The 16,232-nt window shown below is 42.1% G+C and overlaps 1 pseudogene; it reads left to right on the top strand.

Annotated features, from left to right (window-relative positions):
- The first annotated feature begins 14,660 nt into the window (after window positions 1-14,660).
- LOC117063358 lies at window positions 14,661-15,333 on the top strand (annotated as a pseudogene).
- The last annotated feature ends 899 nt before the right edge of the window (window positions 15,334-16,232 follow it).

Genomic DNA, 16,232 nt, shown 5'->3' with positions numbered 1-16,232 from the left:
GTAATGTGAAGTATAAAGCAATACCTGTACAGTATTCTTGTCAAAAAATTTTTAAAGATTGTAGCTGAATCAAATCAAGTCTTCAGATCCAACTTCTAATCTACAGGCAAAAAAGAAAGAGAAAATCAAAGTAAAAGACACCAGGAGGAAGCAATTGACTAAATCCAGAACATGGAACATTCTGGGCACTGGGAAGGACAATTGTTTTTAGGCCTTCCTTATTTTGAGGCATTTTTAATAGACAGAGCTATGAAATAATATGTTTTTAAAGAGAGGGAAAAACTCATTAGTTCCTACTGATATATCCAATTCTAATTTAAAATTTAAAGATTTCAATTCTCTGATTGTATATGTGTGTTTCACTTCCTGTGTGTGAATTGTTGTTACCACCTTACCTCAAGCCATCATGTCCTCCCTAGGATTCTCCGATAGTCTCCTAACTGGTCTTCCTAAATCTACTCATACCTTTCTCCACAGCAAAGAATGGATTTTTTTTTACACTGTGATTTTTTATTTAGAATTTAATCTACAGTTTATACAAGAGATTTATAAGACATGAACTTTGGAAAACAGAACAAAATGCAATTGAGGTATAAGAGCACAGTATGTCATGTTTCAATAAATATAATTCAAAAATTTTAAATGATCAGATAGATGAGCCTTGCTTTTTACTAAACCCATGTAAAATATTTGTTTCTTGCATGGGAGGTAGAGAAAAACTATTCCTTAATGCAATCACCACAAATTTTTATCATAACATTGTATATCACCAAAAAATTTTTAAAGTATTAACTATTTTTATCATAATGAATGTTTGCAATAGTTGCAGAAAGATATTTCACTTACTGCCTTCACAGACTATTAAGTTCAGAAATAACTTAAAAGCTACTGTATTGGCATAACGTCATCAAGATAAACAAATATTTCTAAATAGATGGATAAAAACATATGTTTTATTGCCCTCAGCCCATAGCTCCCAAAGGTATCTTAAATTTAGCCAATCCTTTTAGCTCTGGCATTTTAAATATGCCTATGCTTCCTTTTTTTTACTTTTATTTTTTTTTTATTGAGATGGAGTCTCGCTCTGTCCCCCAGGCAGTGCAGTGGCACGATCTCCACTCACTGCAACCTCCATTTCCCGGGTTCAAACGATTCTCCTGCCTCAGCCTCCCGAGTAGCTGGGATTACAAGTGCCCACCACCACACCCAGCTAATTTTTAGTAGAAACAGGGTTTCACCACATTGGCCAGGCTGGTCTCAAACTCCTGACTTCAGGTGATCCACCCGCCTCAGCCTCCCAAAGTGCTGGGATTACGGGCGTGAGTCACCACATCCGGCACTTCCTTTATATTTAAGGAGGGCATCTATAGCTGAGAAGTTCACCAGATTTTTTTTAATGTCACAAATAGAATGAAATGCAATGAATAGAACAGAATAAAAATAACTGTCTTCTTAACCCAGAAGCAATAGAAAATATCCAAGCACTTTTCTTCTAATAATGGAAATGCATACGTATCCCTTAATAAGGAAAAAAAAAAGTCTTAAGCTCTAAACATTTATATTATTCAGTTCCACAGCTTATAATACAGCAGTTATGTTCCTTATTGATAGCTTCATAAAAACTAATAAGTAGTTTCAAGCACAAATATATAGTAAAAGCACAATTTTATCTTAATCTTCTAAAATGCCCAGTCATATAAAATACAGAGATCAAGAACAGAGAAACAACATTTTTAATTACCACTTTTTCATTCAAAAAAATCAAAACTTAATTCCAATAAATGAAGAGGAATGTTAGCTGATTTAAAAAAAAAAAAAAAAAAAAAAACCTGACTGGGAGCAGTGGCTCATGCCTGTAATCCCAGCACTTTGGGAGTCTGAGTGAACAGACTTGAGGTCAGGAGTTTGAGACCAGCCTGGCCAACATGGCAAAACCCCATCTCAACTAAAAATATAAATAGTTTCAGCTACCTGGGAGGCTGAGGCAGGAGGATCACGTGAACCCGGAAGGTGGAGGCTGCAGTAAGCCAAGATGGTGCCACTGCACTCTAGCCTGGGTGACACAGCAAGAAAAACAAGAAAAGACAAAGGGACATAATATTCACTTTGGGCTGTTTAGTTTGCGGGGATAGTTTCTGTCTCCTGAACCCTGAACCCTGGAGAAAAATGCAACAAATCTAAAAAGCAGTAGAATAGCCCCAAAGGTGTGTTCATGAATGTTTAACAATCAGCTCCCAGGAAAAAAGACCCTGATTTTCATAGTGTGGCCTAGATTTTCATGGCAGGATGGAATGAATAAATACTCCCACTATGGCCAGCGTAGAGCTACCAAAATGGGGCTAGGAAGAGGTGCTCACACTCAGCTCTCTGGGCTACACCATTCCAGCAAACACTGCCCAGGCCACAGGGTACGGCCCCTGCCTAATCCAAACCCAAACTTCTTTTGAACTCCTCCATGGTATTCAGTGGCCTTTTTTGAATTCCTTAAATTCTTCCAACTGTTTCTTTTCTCAGGATCTTTACCACATTCTGCCTCCTCTACTTAGAATACTGCCTACCTAGAATACTAACCTCGCCTAAGTCTTCCTCATCCTCTAGATCTCAGGTTTCTGATATACACACACACAAAGCGAGAATTCGGATTGCAATATAAAATGTTGGGGGTTTTGGGGAGTTTTTTGTTTTGTTTTGTTTTGTTTTTCAGACAGGGTCTCACTCTGTTGCCCAGGCTGGAGTGCAGTGGTACATTTATGGCACACTGCAATCTTAATCTCTGGGTCTCAAGCGATCCTCCCACTTCAGCCTCTCAAGTAGCGGGATCACAGGTGCATGCCATCGTGCCCAGCTAAGTTTTTGTTTGTTTGTTTGTTTGTTTAGAAACACGGCCTCATTTTGATACCTAGGCTCGTCTTGAATTCCTAGACTCAAGTGATCCTCCCACCTCAGCCTCCCAAAGTGTTGGGCTAAGAGGTGTGAGCCACCAAGCCCCATCTAAAATGTATTTCTTAACCAGGTACAGTGGCACACCTGTAGTCCCAGCTACTTGGGAGGCTGAGGCAGGAGAATTACTTGAGCCCAGGAGTTCCAGCCTGCACAACATGCCAGACCTCGTCTCTATAAAAAAATTAAATAAAATAAAAGCATTTCTTTTTATAGTTCATGGCCAAAAACAAGCTTTTAAAGACCATTGCCCTAGACACTGCCAAGATGTGCATTCTCCGCCAGACTTTCATTTTATAGATTTCAGATTGGCAACCCCCATCCACCTCTGTCATTACCACATTGTCTTACATGTGCTAATTTCTTCTAGACCTGGAAGCCAGTGAACCTGCTTTCCACATGACTGCATACCTCTGCTTTAAACCAATAAATGATGACTTCATAGTTTCACTCACAGATGATTGTTTTTCCCCAGTTCTTCCATGTTGCGTGTAATACCTTCAAGCCTCATACCAGCAACACAAATTATATTTCATTTGTTTCCAGTGTTGCTACTGTAATGTGATCTGGAGTAATCATTCAGTAATCATTCAGACTTCAAATATTTTAACATCCCTCTGAAAAAAGAATGTACTTAGGACATGAATCCATTGGTCAGAAAAAAAAAAGAAAAAGAAAAGAAAAATGAAAGAAATTTTTAAAAAGAATGTACCTCATATCTCAACCAAGTCATTGAAATACAATTGAAATGTCATTTTAAAACGTCATTAAAGTCATTCTAATCACCTTACAAACATTGTCTTTAAATAACAGGGTTTATTTATATCGTTGGTATTTATTTCCATTGACATCATTTTCAAGAAAGCACTATAAAATTCTCCAAGGCCATGTACTTTTCAGATAGCTATTTCTCTCTCTCTTTCTCCTGCCTCTCCTTTTCTCTCCCTCTCGCTTTCTATTTTTGAAAAAGCTTTTTTAAATGTCTTTAATTAACAAATTGGTACCTGAATCAGAGTAATGGATCTGTTTTTGTTTCTTCTTTAACTTTGTTACTTTATGTCATGTAATTATTGAATACTGAATATCTTTTCTATATCTAATCATGCTTTATCTTCTCTTTAACAACTGTAGAACAATTAGATAATCGAAAATTAAATCTCTATCCCCTAAACTTTCAAAGTTCACAGCATATGTAATTTTCTGAATGCCATCTATTAGTGCTTTATTAAGCAAGTTGTGAATGTTATGTAGCAAACATGTAGCAGAAATGTCACCGACATTTTAAATTGTGCTCTAAAATATGTATAGGCATTGTAAACTAGTGATGACTTCTCTCTCATTACTGTCCTCACTTATTTATAATACTGCAATCAGAGTCGTTGTGTGTCTCTTTTACTTTCAGTTCCTGCCATTTATTTCTGGTATGATCATCTTGATTTACTATTATTAGCATGATTGGGTCATTATCATTACCTGTTACTAGCACAGTTCCAGGAATGTACTATCCATTCTATAAAATGTTAATTTCTTTCTGTTGGCATTTTCTAAATATATATATAGTATATTTACATATATATTCAAATGCTTATATATAAAGATATATTCGAAAGGCTCAGCCAGGCACAGTGGCTCACATCTGTAATCCCAGCACTTTGGGACGCCAAGGCAGGCGGATCACCTGAGGTCAGGAGTTCAAGACCAACCTGGCCAACACAGTGAAACCCCATCTCTACTAAAAATACAAAAATTAGCTGGGCATGGTGGCATGCACCTATGGTCCCAGCTACTTGGGAGGCTGAGGCAGGAGAATTGCTTGAACCCGGATGCAGAGGTTGCAGTGAGCCAAAATCACACCACTGCACTCCAGCCTAGGAGACAGAGTGAGACTCCATCATAAAAAAAAAAAAAAAAGGCTTTTATTAATACCAGGAGCTAGAACAAAGCTATGATGCTAGGGACCTCGAACAAATAATGAAAACATTTATCTAATTCTTATTACCTTTAGTGACTAAAGGAAAGATAAAATGCTGTGTCCATTAGATCAAACTCTAGGAGAGCAAAGAACATGTCTGTGATATTGACTGCTGGTATCTTCAGAGCTTAGAACAACAAATACACACTACAAGACGGCCGAATCAACGAATCAGTGGGCAAGCAGGAACTGCAGCCAGGTCTTTACTTGTGCGGCACTGATGCCCGCAGCTATGAATTTGTGTTAATCATAGAATTAATTGCTGTGTCCATCCAGGTAACCAAAATTAATTATATGGCCAAATACACCAGAAAATGTTTGTCCATGTAAGATCTTTTTTAAATTTTTATTTATTTATTTTGAGACAGAGTCTCACTCTGTTGCCCAGGCTGGAGTGCAGTGGCACGATCTCCGCTCACTGCAAGCTCTGCCTTCTGGGTTCACGCCATTCTCCTGCCTCAGCCTCCCGAGTAGCTGGGACTACAGGCACCCAACACCACGCCCGGCTAATTTTTTTTTTTTTTTTTTTTTTTTTTTTTTGTAGAGACAGGGTTTCACCGTGTTAGCCAGAATGGTCTCGATCTCCTGACTTCGTGATCCGCCTGCCTCAGCCTCCCAAAGTGCTGGGATTACAGGCGTGAGCCACCAGGCCCAGCCAATTTTTATTTTTTTAAATAGAGACAGGGTCTCACTCCATCACCCAGGCTGGAGTGCAGTAGTGCCATCATGGCTCACTACAGCCTTGAGCTCCTGGGCTCAAGCAACTCTCCTGCCTTGGCCTCCCAAGTAGCTAGGACTACAGGCCCATGCCACCACACCCTGCTGATTTTTTATTTTTTGTAGAGACGGGTCTCACTGTGTTGCCCAGGCTGGTCTCAAATTCCTGGCTTCATGGGATCCTCCTGCTTTGGCCTCCCAAAGAGCTGGGATTACAGGCATAAACCACTCTACCCAGTCCATGTGGAACCTTTTTTACTTTTTTCATTTTATTTTTGATTTTTTTTTTATAGAAACAGGATCTCCCTATGTTGCCCAGGCTGCTCTTGAACTCCTGGGTTCAAGGGATCCTCCTGCCTTGGCCTCCTAAAGTGCTGGGATTACAGGAGTGAGCCACCACACCTGGTCCCATGTGGGGTCTTTAGTCACAGATTCTTTATGGACCTGTTCTTTCAAAAAAGGTGTAATAAAATTTAGCATGTGAGTGTTCTAGCAAACAGTCATACAGATAGGTGAATTGAGTTTAAACATTTTTTTGATTTTTTTTTTTTTTTTTGATATGGAGTCTCACTCTGTTACCAAGCTGGAGTGCAGTGTCGTGATCTCAGCTCACTGCAACCTCCGAATCCCTGGTTCAAGTGATTCTCCTGCCTCAGCCTCCCACGTAGCTGGGACTACAGGCACATGCCACCATGCCCAGTTAATTTTTGTATTTTTAGTAGAGATGGGGTTTCACCATGTTGGCCAGGCTGGTCTCAATCTCCTGACCTCGTGATCCGCCTACCTTGGCCTCCCAAAGTGCTGAGATGACAGGTGTGAGCTACAGCACCCGGCCAAAAAAATTGATTCTTATGTTTTGGTTTTATACGATCAGGGGTAAATGGCCATAGGCAGAAATATACAGAATTAGAGAATGTTGGTATGATTTTTTTGTCATCCAAAATCTTAAATTTGTTGGGGGTTTTTTGTTGTTTGTTTGTTTGTTTGTTTGTTTTTTGAGACAGAGTCTTGCTCTGTCACCCAGGCTAGAGTGCAGTGGCGCGATCTTGGCTCACTGCAACCTCTGCCTTCCGGGTTCAAGTGATTCTCCTGCCTCAGCCTCCCGAGTAGCTGGGATTACAGGCGCATACCACCAGGCCTGGCCAATTTTTGTATTTTTAGTAGAGATGGGGTTTCACCATGTTGGCCAGGCTCATCTCAAGCTCCTGACCTCAAGTGATCTGCCTGCCTTGGCCTCCCAAAGTGCTGAGATTACAGGCATGAGCCACCATGCCCGACCCTAGATTTGTGTTTTAAATACCTACATTGTATAATGTATTCAATATGTAGATATATAATTTCTTAAATTAATATTCTGAGGCTTAGTGTTCGGCCTCTCCCCCTATACCTCCACATCACTCTACAGTCCATTTGTCTGCTTTATTTTCTTTAGAGCAATATCTGTAATTTTCTTCTTTTTTATTTGCTTATTGCCTATCCTATCTAAAAAGAATATAATACATTCCATGAAAGCCAACAGTCTTATCTCTGTCGCTGCTGTATCCCCAGCACACAGAACAATTGACTCCCCTGTCAAATTTTGTTCAATGGTAGGAAGAAAGAAAGAAAAGAAGGGAAGTGACATTTACTTTTAATTTTTTTCTTATTGAATTTTTGTTGGAAACAAATTTTAATAACTAATTAGATAATCCTTTCTCCTCCCACATTCCCCAGAAAAGCAAAGAAGGTCATTTTCTAGCTCCTTATTGCTAGACACTGAAACAGCTCTGTACCTTAACATAATTTTTCTCTGATCTCAGAAAAAGACAAGTTTCTTCCTTCCAAGATTAGCCCCTCTATGCTTGTTGCACTCTTTATACTGAGATGCACGGGCAGCGATGAGACAATCCCTGAAGAGTGTGGATTGAGAAAAGCAGGAGGGCCAAGACAGAATCCCAACAGATACCAACAGCTGAGGAAACACAGAAAGGAGACCCTCCTTCACTCTCATTTACCCGTTACAACCTGGTTCCTTCCTCAACTACTGAACCAAAACTATTCTCCCAAAGCTCGCTGGCTCCACCTGCTACTACTGAGCTGCCAGCCTTTGTCTCTCTCTTCCAGTGTAAATGCTCTTTTCCCTCAGCCCTAACCGTCAAGTCAGTCTTCAATGTTCAGCTGTGAGTCCCATGTTTTGCCTTGTTTTTCTCTACTCTTCTTTGAGATAGAAAGTATTAGAGGGAAAGCCAGGCACAGTGGCTCATGCCTGTACTCTCAGTGCTTAGGGAAGCCTAGGTGGGAGGATCTTTTGAGGCCAGGAGTTTGAGGCCAGCCTGGGCAATGCAGCAAGACCCTATCTCTACAAAAAATTTTAAAAATTAGCCAGGTATGGTGGTGTGTGCATGTGGTCTCAGGTACTTGGGAGGCTGAGGGGAGAGGATTGCTTGAGCCTGGGTGGTAGAGGATGCAGTGAGCTATGATCTTGTGATGACACTCCAGCCTGGGCAACAGAGGGAAACCTGGTCTCTAAAAAGGAAAAGAAAAGAGAAAATAAGAGGAGAAGGGAAGGGAAGGGGAAGGGGAAGAAGGGGGAAAGAGAAAAGAAAGAAAGGAAAAGGTGCAGCAAGCCACCATGGCACGTGTATACCTATCCTTTGAGGGACTGACTTGTGTAGTTCTTTTTCCTGCACATTTTTTCTCTAAAAAGGAACCAGCCACCAGCCTAGTCTATTCCTGGGACAGGTCTTTGCTCCCTGTGTTGCAGGTCTTCATCATCCCCTGGGACTAGTGGGTAAGTCAAAGATACATTGGGGGTACGAGTGGCGGTGCTTCAAGCCCATTTGGCCTTCACACTAAAATATGACCTCCAGGCCGGGCGCGGTGGCACAAGCCTGTAATTCCAGCACTTTGGGAGGCTGAGATGGGCGGATCACGAGGTCAGGAGATCGAGACCATCCTGGCTAACACGGTGAAACCCTGTCTCTACTAAAAAATACAAAAAACTAGCCAGGCGAGGTGGCGGGCGCCTGTAGTCCCAGCTACTCGGGAGGCTGAGGCAGGAGAGTGGTGTGAACCCGGGAGGCAGAGCTTGCAGTGAGCTGAGATCCGGCCACTGCACTCCAGCCCGGGCAAGAGAGCTAGACTCCGTCTCAAAAAAAAAAAAAAAAAAAAACTATGACCTCCAACATTTTAAATTTAAAATTAATGTTTTAAACCTCTCTTTTGTCTTCCACTGCCTGAAAAGAGAGGTGCTATTTGTTGAACTCTTGACATGTCTACAACAGTAAACATAATTTGAAAAAAATGAAATCTGTATACTGGGTCTCTGTCCCCCAGGCTGGAGTACAGTGGTGTGATCATGGCTCACTGTGGCCTCCAGCTCCTCAGCTCAAGCCATTCTCCTGCTTTGGGGTCCTGAGTAGCTGGGACTACAGGCATGAGCCACCATGCCTGGCTAATTTGTTACCTTTTTTTGCGGGGCTGGGGTCTCACTGTGTTGCCTAGGCTGGTCTTGAACTCCTAGGCTTAAGCAATCTTTCCGCCTCAGCCTCCCAAAGTGCTGAGATTGTAGACATGAGCCACCTCGCCTGGCCTCATATCTTGATTTATTGTAATATGTTCTTTTCACCCTTCCTCTTCTCAAGATACCTTTCTAGTCTCTGTTCAAACATACTGTTCCTCCCAAGTGTCAGTGAAGACTAATTTATTTAACCAAAAATCTCCACCAGTTTGGAAAAATAAGCATCAATAAATTCTAATTGTTGTAAACTGTATTTTTTAATTTTCTTTTTTCTTTTCTTTTCTTTTTCTTTTTTCTTTTTTTTTTTTTTTGAGACAGAGTCTCACTCTGTTGCCCAGGCTGGAGTGCACTGGCATGATCTCGGCTCACTGCAGCCTCGACCTCCTGGGTTCAAGTGATCTTCCTGCCTCTCAGCCTCCCAAGGAGCTGAGACCACAAGCATGAACCACCACACCCAGCTAATTTTTTTTTGCTATTTTTTTAGTAGAGGCAGCATCTCGCCATGTTGCCCAAGCTAAATTGTATTTTTTTTTTAAGATTTAAGTGCTGAAAAGTATTTTTCTGAATGAATTAGAGATTAATCCATCAATTACTGTCATGCATTTTCCTTTCTTTTTTCTTTTGAGGTGGCGTTTTGCTCTGTCGCCCAGGCTGGAGTGCGGTGGCACAACCTCGGCTCACCATAACCTCCGCCTCCCAGGTTCAAGCGATTCTCCTGCCTCAGCCTCCCGAGTCGCTGGGATCACAGGCGCCCGCCACCACGCCCAGCTAATTTTTTGTACTTTTAGTAGAGATGGGGTTTCACCATATTGGCCAGGCTGGTCTTGAACTCCTGACCTCAGGTGATTCACCCACCTCGGCCTCCCAAAGTGCTAGGATTACAGGCGTGCACCACTGTGCCCAGCTGTCATGCATTTTCATGAATGATTCCCAAATCTTCCTCTGTAGCCTTTACAATCCCTGAAGTCTTTTCTACCTCAATTCCTGGGTTACTAATTATTTACAGAATATTTCCTCTTAAATTTTTTTTTTCATTGCTCTACTGCCCTACATATTTTTAAAACACTTTTTAACTTTTTTTTTTTTTTTTTTTTTGAGACGGAGTCTCACTCTGTCACCCAGGCTGGAGTGCAGAGGCGCCATCTTGGCTCACTGCAAGCTCCACCTCCCAGGTTGAAGCAATTCTCCTGCCTCAGCCTCCCAAGTAGCTGGGATTACAGGCACCTGGACCACATCCAGCTTATTTTTGTATTTTTAGTAGAAACAGTGTTTCGCCATGTTGGCCAGGCTAGTCTTGAACTCCCGACCTCAGGTGATCTGCCCACCTCAGCCTCCCAAAGTGCTGGGATTACAGGTGTGAGCCACCCTGCCCAGCCAACTTTTTTTTTTTTAATAGTGATGGGAGTCTCACTATTCTTCCCAGGGTGGACTTGAACTCCTGGGTTCAAGAGATCCTCCTGCCTCAGCCTCCAAGTATCTGGACTCTAGGTGGACCTCATAAAAACTTTTTTTTGTTTTGAGACAAGATCTTACTCTGTTGCCAAGACTGGAGTACAGCGGCGTCATCATGGCTCACTGCAGCCTCAACCTCCTGGGCTCAAGTGATCCTCTCACCTCAGGCTCCCAACAAGCTGGGACTACAAGCATGTGCCACCACATCTGGCAGTGTTTTGTTTTGTTCTGTTTTGTTTTGTTTTGGTGAAAACAGGGTCTCACCAGGTTGCCCAGCCTGGTCTAAGTCCTGAGCTCAAACAGTCCTCCCACCTCAGTCTCCTGAGTATCGGAAACCACAGGTGCATGCCACCATGCCAGCTAATTATTTAAGATTTTTGTAGAGATGAGGTCTTACTACGTCACCCAGGCTGGTAATAAATTCCTCAGCTCAAGCAATCCTCCCACCTTGGCCTCCCAAAGTGCTGGGATTACAGGCATGAGCCACAGAGCCTGGCCGAGAAACTTCTTATTTTGACTTAATATCAGAGTTACAAAAAAGTTGCAAGAATCATGCAAATAATTCTCATTTTTTCTTTACTGAGATTCTCCAAATGTTTGCATTTTATCATTTTATCCTTTTCCTTGTCTCTTGTTTATTCCCCTGAGCCTTTTAAGAGTACTTTGCAGATACGATTTTGCTTTACTGATAATGTTTCAATGAGCATTTCCTAAGAATAAGAACATTCTTTTACGTAAACATAGTACAATGATCAAAATCAGGATATTAACATTGATACAATATGATTATCTAATCTAAAGATGTTATTGAGATTTCCCCAGCTGCCCTAATATGCCCTCTGTTGAGAAGTCAATCTCAGATTACTCATTGCATTCAGCGGTCATGTCCTTACACCTTCTTTAATCTAGAATAATTCTTCTATCTGTCTTTTATAACATTGGTATTTTTGGAGTACATGTCAGTTATTTTGTGGACGATCCATCAGCTAAGTATTTCCTTGATCCTATATCCATTGGCATTAATGTGTCTCTGGAAGCTATGGTGATTAAAAGTAATCCCATTTCTGTGTCTTCATGTTTCCAGTTTTGTATTCCAGCACCATCTCTTACTACATGTGTGACCACTAAGCCATAGTTGCTCATCTTTAAAATTCAAAAAATTAGGCTGGGCTTTGCAAGTCATGCCTATAATTCCAACACCTTGCGGGGCTGAGACAGGAGGATCGCTTGAGCCCAGGATTTGAAGGAAGACCAGCCTGAGCAACATAGTACGACCCTGTTTCTATAAAAAATAAAAATTAGCCCAGTGTGGTGATGCACTCCTATAATCCCAGCTACATGGAAGGCTGAGGTCAGAGGATGACTTGAGCCTAGGGGTTGGAGGCTGTGGTGTGAGCTGTGATCGGGTCACTGCACTCCAGGCAGGGTGACAGAATTCATTCTGTCTTGGGTGGTGGGGGTGTGGAAATTGCAATAATTGTACCTGCCTAATAGGTTATAGAGAGCATTAAAGGCAGTGACATATGAAAAAGAAGTTATCCAGCTGGGCTTGGTGGCTCACACCTGTAATCCCAGCACTTTGGGAGGCCGAGCTGTGCGGATCACGAGGTCAGGAGATCAAGACCATCCTGGCTAAATCTGTCTCTACTAAAAAATACAAAAAATTAGCTGGGCATGGTGGCACATGCCTGTAGTACCAGCTACTCGGGAGGCTGAGACAGGAGAGTTGCTTGAGCCAGGAAGTGGAGGTTGCAGTGAGCTGAGATCGTGCCATTGCACTCCAGCCTAGGTGACAGAGCAAGACTCTGTCTCTAAATAAATAAATAAATAAAAATCAAGAAAAAACAAGGCCAGGCACATGATGGCTCACGCCTGTAATCCCAGCACTGTGAGAGGCCGAGGCAGGTGGATCACCTGAGGTCGGGAGTTCCAGACCGGCCTGACCAAGAGGGAGAAACCCCCGTCTCTACGAAAAATACAAAATTAGCCGGGCGTGGTGACACATGCCTGTAATCCCAGCTACCCAGGAGGCTAAGGCAGGAGAAACACTTGAACCTGGGAGGCAGAGGTTGCGGTGAGCCAAGATTGCACCACTGCACTCTCCAGCCTCGGAAACAAGAGTGAAACTCTGCCTGAAAAATAAATAAATAGGAATTTATCCAATGCATGTCACAAAATCATTTGCTTTTTGTGTGCTTTGGCTTCTCAACTCCTCACTACTTGGCCACCCTTACATAGATGTATTCTAGTTTGCCCTATGTATGTCTAAAAATGAGGTTCTATAGCCACGCATGGTGGCGTGCACCTGTAGTCACCAGCCATTTGGGAGGCTGAGATGGAACGTAGAGGCTGCAGTGAGCTGAGATCACGCCGCTGCACTCCAGCCTGGGCAAAAAGAGTGAAACTCCATCTCAAAAAAGAAAAAAAAAATTGTCAAGGGAGAACCCAATAGGAAGCCTTGTGACAAAAGTGAAACATTTCTTTATAAGTTGAAATCAATCACTCTCTGGGTCAGTTATTTCAAAGAGCTATAAATAAATTGTTAGGAACATTCAGCTAGATTTTAAAAAGTGATGCTTGGAGCCCTCGTGCCCACCACACCGCCATAAAAAAAAAATAATAATAATAATAAACAAAAAATAAAAAGAAATAAATTGTACAGGCTTGTGGGCTAATTCACTTTCACCATCTTATTCCACAGAGTAACTAAAGATGAAACCCCCTTCCTTTTGCAATCTCTATCCCCTCCCCCACCCCTGGAGGAGATGGGAGGAGAAAAAGAATAACCAAAGATTTTTTCTCATGCCTCTGGCATCCCCCCAGGCTACCAATTTAATAGCACTGTTTCTTAGTTTATCACCACTCATTCGTATTGAAATAACATTGGTCTCTAGTGGTTATTACTTTTCTTCTTACAAATCACTTGTTTAATAATCTGTTCTAGTATCTTAATAGAGGTGGATTCAAGCAATAGTGAGAAGCTTCCAAAATCCTGGTATCTTTCTAACAATGTCACAGAGTTGCTATGTGACCTAGTAAGGTCACTCTTTTAACCTAGATGTTTCCTTTAAAACAATGAGAAAATTTGATTTACCACTTATTAAGCTCACTGTGCCAACTACCTTTATTTATTTTTGCCACAATCTGTGCAGTAAATATTCTCCCTGTTATACAGATGAGAATACTGAGGCTGAGATACATTTAAAACCTTACCTAAAGTCACTCATTATAAGTGGTGCTAGATATATAGACTCACAGTGGCAAATTTTGCAAACTCCTTATGCTGCGATTGACTTTAGGACACTCTACGGCCATTAACTGTAATCTTATACCACATGGTACAGCCTTAAAAAATAGATTTGCTTTTTTAGAATTTAAAAAAAAAATAGATTTGCTTGAGGATCTAAGTGCTCCCTACTCAACTAAAAGACAGCAATTCCCAAAGTGTTTTTGAAGGAACACTAGTTCCGCCAATAGCCTCAGGATAAAACAGCTGTACTGTCAAATGTTTGACATACGTTTCATACTATTGTGATTCCTTTGGAGATTTAAAGGGCTCTGTAAAGCGCTTTAGAAAAGAAACTTGTTTAATATTCTTGAGTCACAGAGCTCGAGTTTCCTAAAGCACGTTTAACATAAGCTGTTACAAGATGGTAAAGTTTTTTTGTTTTTTTTTTTTTCTTTTTACTCATTGGGACTTCAAGAATGTTTATCCAGAGAAACAATGAGATTTAAAAATGTGTATTCTTAGCTGGGCCCAGTGGCTCATGCCTGTAATCCCAGCACTTTGGGAGACTGAGGTGGGCGAATCGCTCGAGCCCAGGAGTTTGAGACCATCAATGGCAAAACCCGTCTCTACCAAAAATAAAAAAAATAGCCAGGTGTGATGGCACACACCTGTAGTTCCAGCTACTCAGGAGGCTGAGATGGAAGGATCACCTCAGCCCGGGAGGTCAAGGCTGTGGTGAGCCGTGATGGTGCCATTGCACTCCAGCCTGGGTGACAGAGTGAGAACCTGTCTCAAAACACACACACACACACACACACACACACACACACACGAGTTCCTGGGAAAGCAAAATGTAGGGGTGTGTGTCTAACCTAATTGTCTGCAACCTGGCCTACTGTGGGAAGCTGGAAGAGTTCAAGGAGAGTATTCTGGCTGATAAATCCCTAACTACTAGCACTGACCAGGACAGCAGAACGGCATGCACTGGGCATGCTCAGCTAGACATACAGGAATTGTTGAATTTTTGTTGCACCTTGGAGTGCCAGTGAATGATAAAGACGATGCAGGTTGATCTCCTCTCATATTGCGGCTTCTGCTGGCCAGGATGAGATTATAAAAACCCTTCTGGGAAAAGGTGCCCAAGTGAATGCTGTCAATCAAAATGGCTGCACTCCTCTACATTATGCAGCTTTCAAAAATAGGCATGAGATTGCTGTCATGTTACTAGAAGGCAGGGCTAATCCTCATGCTAAGGACCATTATGAGGCTACAGCATTGCACTGGGCAGCAGTCAAGGGGTTTGGTGAGCATCTAGGTTGGGGACACATCCACATGCCAGAAGAGTGGTGCACCCCAACTCCATGGGAACAGAAGCTCCTATGCTCAGGACCCTGCTGGACCTCACCCTATGTACCTCTTCAGCTCCCCATTCATCTATACCTTTATAGTATCCTTTATAGTAAACTGGTAAACAAGAAAAAAAAAAAAACACGCACACACACAAACAAACCCAAAAACAAATAAAAATAGCTGGGCGTGGTGGCACATGCCTATAGTTACAGCTACTTGGGAGGCTGAGGCAGGAGAATCACTTGAGCCCAGGAGGTTGAGGCTGCAGTGAGCCATGATCACACCAGACCCCTGTGCTCCAGGCTGGGGGATGGAGTAAGAACCTGTCTCAAAAACAGCAACAGCAACAACCAACCAACCAACAAAAACAAAACAAAACAAAAAAAACCATTTATTCTTATTTAAATCTCCAAACTGACTATTTGGATAATGTTTTAATTTTTAAAATAGGCCTACTCCTGTCCTGGTGTGTCCATTATATGACCTTCACCACAGCCTAGCTAGAGATGTGCTATTATCCTGATTTTACATTTGTAGGGAAAGCTGTGAGTTGTTAAGGAATGTACTCAACACCTTACAGCTGGAGAAAGGTGAAACTGAAACTCAAATTCAACTTTTCGCAAACCAAATTCAGTACTCTTTCACTTAACCACCTGTAATGTCTAATTTTCTGCCATTGATCATTTTAAAAGCTTGCTGACATTTTTTAAAACAAGCAATTTTGAGAAAAAGTAAAGGTTATATTAAAAATATAAGGTGGCCGGGCGCGGTGGCTCAAGCCTGTAATCCCAGCACTCTGGGAGGCTGAGATGGGCGGATCACGAGGTCAGGAGATCAAGACCATCCTGGCTAACATGGTGAAACCCCATCTCTACTAAAAAAAATACAAAAAACTAGCCGGGCGAGGTGGCGGGCGCCTGTAGTCCCAGCTGCTCAGGAGGCTGAGGCAGGAGAATGGCGTAAACCCGGGAGGCGGAGCTTGCAGTGAGCTGAGATCCGGCCACTGCACTCCAGCCCGGGCGACAGAGCAAGACTCCGTCTCAAATATATATATATATATGGTGACCAGCTGG

The sequence above is a fragment of the Trachypithecus francoisi genome, unplaced genomic scaffold (assembly GCF_009764315.1).
Source record: "Trachypithecus francoisi isolate TF-2019V2 unplaced genomic scaffold, Tfra_2.0 Lachesis_group18, whole genome shotgun sequence".
In the NCBI taxonomy this organism is placed as follows: Eukaryota; Metazoa; Chordata; class Mammalia; order Primates; family Cercopithecidae; genus Trachypithecus; species Trachypithecus francoisi.
The sequence above is the reverse complement of the archived record's forward strand: the minus strand, read 5'-3'. Positions and strand labels throughout refer to the sequence as shown.